The sequence below is a fragment of the Microtus ochrogaster genome, linkage group LG5 (genome assembly GCF_000317375.1).
Source record: "Microtus ochrogaster isolate Prairie Vole_2 linkage group LG5, MicOch1.0, whole genome shotgun sequence".
Classification (NCBI taxonomy): domain Eukaryota; kingdom Metazoa; phylum Chordata; class Mammalia; order Rodentia; family Cricetidae; genus Microtus; species Microtus ochrogaster.
The window spans coordinates 55,442,038-55,445,677 of NC_022031.1; positions in this window are offsets into that span (position 1 = coordinate 55,442,038).

Sequence of the window (3,640 nt, forward strand, 5' to 3'; positions counted from 1 at the left end):
TCTTAATAAAAAAAAAACAATAAAAAAAATAAAAAAATAAAAAAAAAATAAAAAATGGCGAACCTCATGGTGACCAGTATACAGCAGAGAGAGGGATAGAGTGCCAGTATATCCCACTAGGACATACCCCTAAGGGATATGTATGTGTATACATATATGTATCTCATAACAATTGATGAAAAAAGGGCATTAATTTGAAGACGCAGGGAGAGACATATGAGATAGTTTGAAGGGAAGAAAGGAAAGGGAGAAATGTAAATTAAATCACAAGTATCTCACTGTTTTTTTCAAAACAGGGTTTCTCTGTGTAACAGCTCTGGCTTTCCTAGAACTCGCTCCATGGAAGAGGCTGGCCTCAAACTCACAGAGATCCACCTGTGTCTGCCTCCCGAGTTCTGGGATTAAAGCTGTGTGCCATCACTACTTGGCTGAAATACAGTCTCAACCCAGAGAAGCTAAGTAACAAGGAGAACCCTGACAGAGACATACGTGGATCCAGTCAGAAAGGGGAATTAGACAATATCTCCTGAGAAAATTGGGAGTGGTGGGGGAAGAGAAGGGAGGGCAGAAGGGGAGGGGGAGGAGAAGAGGAGGGCGGAAAACAACATGAGGGAACAAGATGGTGTAGATGGGGAAGGACAGAGACGAGAGCAAGGAAAGAGATACCTTGATTGAGGGAGTCATGATAAGGCTAGCGAGAAATCTGCCACTAGGGAAAACCCCAGGCATCCACAAGGATGACCCCAGCTAAGACCTTAGGCAGTAGTGGAGAGGGTGCCTGAATGCCCTTTCCCTATAATTAGATTGATGACTACCTTAATTGTCATAGGACCTTCATTCAGCAGCTGATAGAAGCAGATGCAGAGATCCACAGCAAAGCACTGGGCCGAGCTTCTGGAGATCCGTCCAAGAGAGGGAGGAGCGAAGGGTTCATGACCATAGTGGGGACTCCCACAGAAACAGCTGGCCTGAGTTAGTGAGAACTCACCGACTCTGGACTGATAGGTGGGGAACCTGCATAGGACCAAACTATGCCCACTGAATCTATCACTGGGTGACAGTTGAGTGGCTTGTGCAGTCTGTGGGACCACTGGCAGGGGAGCCAGGATTTATCCCTAGTGCTTGAACTGGTGTTTTGGAGCCCATTCTTTTTGGAGGGATACCTTATTCAACCTAAATAGAGGGGTAGGGCCTCAGTCCTGCCTCAAAGTGATGCCAAAGACTTGGTTGACTCCACTTGGGAAGACTTACCCTCTCAGAGGAGTGGATAGCAGGCTGGGGTAGGGGGGAGGTGGGAAGAGTAGGAGGAGGGGAGCAAGTGGGAACTGGGAAGGCATGTAAAAATGAGATAAGATTGTTTTCAAAAATAAATTTAATAATAAAAAGAAAAAAAAGAACGATACTTGAAAACTCCTCCTACACATGGCCTCCCCAGTGCTTTCATGTAGAGGCATTGATTGTCCTAGGAATTCTAGGCAATTTGTGCAAGAGAGGATCACCACACATAAGTATTCGTGATTCAGTCCCACTGGATGGACACACTTGTCGATAACTGGAAATACTTGGCCAACAAAACAGGACAAAATCATTCCTCCCCAAAACCGCACCCCTCATAAATGTCGAGGTTATGGTTACAGGTTCCAAGGGCGGGGTCTAATCTCTGCAGGCTGACACGTGCTGGCAGTCCAACACCAACATCACATCAGCTGAGACCAGGAGAACACCGTCTACTGTGCACACTCTTCACCTTTATTAAAAACACCCCATTTGTGCACAGCTCCCTGTGGTTATTTCATCACCAGGACACCATGTTAGTAATGCAGCAAGTGTATGCTACTTAGGCATAAGTTTCTGTGCCTCTCTTTCTCTCTCTCTCTCTGTCTCTCTCTGTCAGTCTGTCTGTTTTCTCTCTCTCTCTCTCTCTCTCTCTCTCTCTCTCTCTCTCTCTCTCTCTCTGTCTCTCTCTCTCTCTGTCAGTCTGTCTGTCTGTCTCTCTCTCTCTCTCTCCTTTTTAGAAAGACCTGTGCTAGCAGTTCTCATTAATCAGCCGCCATTGTTTGGGGCATTCAGTCAGTGTATTGACAAGTTCACAGCTGCAGGAAAACCTGCGTGCTGTGGAATTTTTCATCTTGCTTTCCATACTTAACTATTGTACAGCATATAAAAGCTGCACCTGGGTTCAGAACTGTGACTATCTTACTGAGTGTGGTCTGGGGAACGAGGAGGAACACATTCGAGGTTAGTGGTAGAACTTAGATGATGCCATTACCTTACAAGACACTGCTTCTGTGCAAAAACCATAGGTCTAACATTCTGTTCTCTTGTGCAGTTCTCTAGGTACCGGACCCAGGGCCTTGCATCTAAACATCTAGCGTAAAAATTGGGCTATGGAATAAAACAAAGTTCTCAGAACAAATAAAAATAGATAAGAAATATCCTTAAAAGTGTTCACCATCCTAAGCCATCAGAGAAATGCAATGAGATTTCATATCACCATGGCTAACATTAAGAAAACAACTTTAATCTCGGCACTTAGAAGGCAGAGACAGGCAGATTTCTCAGAGTTTGAGAACAGCCTGATCTACACAGTGAGTTACAGGACAACTAGGGCTGTATAGAGAAACTCTGTCTCAAAAAAAAAAGAAAAAAGAAAAACAAAGGAAGACAGAGAGAGAAAAAAGAAAGAAGAAAGGAAGGACAGAAGGGAGGAAAAAAGAAAGAGAGGGGGAGGAAGGACGAAAGGAAGGAAAGAAGTAAAAGGAAGAACTCATAAAAACAAATATACTGACAAAGGTCAAAGGTTCTGGGAAAGGAATCCCTTCATGCAAAGATGGTAAGTGCAAACTAGGGCCCCAACTATGGAAATCAGTGTGGGTGTTCCTGCAAACTCTAGAATAGCTCTACCATATACACAGATATAACTTCTGGACATAGGCTAAAGGACACTAGCTCATCTGTTTACAGCTTCTCAAGTCACAATGCCTAGGACATGAAAACATGACCCTAATAAATGAATAATGAATATGTTGCCAACACACGGTGGAATTCTCCTAAAAAGGACTCTGATGAAAACCAAAATCATGGGATTTGCAAGAAAATGGATGAAAGTGGAACACATTGTACTGAGAGTGAAAACCCAGACTTAGAAAAGCAATGATGGCGTGTTTTTACTCACGGGTGGATCCTAGCTTGAGATTTGTGTTTGGTTTGAAGTACCTGAGTATCCAGGAAACCAGAGCTGGATCATTTATGGGAAGAGAGAAGAACGGTCATCAAGGAAGGAGTATAGAAGAACACAGGCAATATGAAGATGGAAAGGAGGAATAACGGGAGGATATTTCAGAGGAAAGGATGAAGGTAGAGCAGAGGACATTGCAATCGTGTACGAAATTCTCAAAGAATTAGCACCATTTTTTAAAGATAGAAAGGCTGCTTTTCCAGACTCTGGTCATTAAATGCGGCAAAATGGTATTTTCCCCTGCTTTACTTTGGAGAATAATGCACAACCATCTCACTGTCATTGACAGCTCTAGCACACAGCATGAGTTTACATTTTATTCTGGGACTTGTTAATCATTCGAAGTAAGGAAGTAAGGGCTTAAAACATTGATGTGTTTTCTTACTGACTGAATGACTGGAA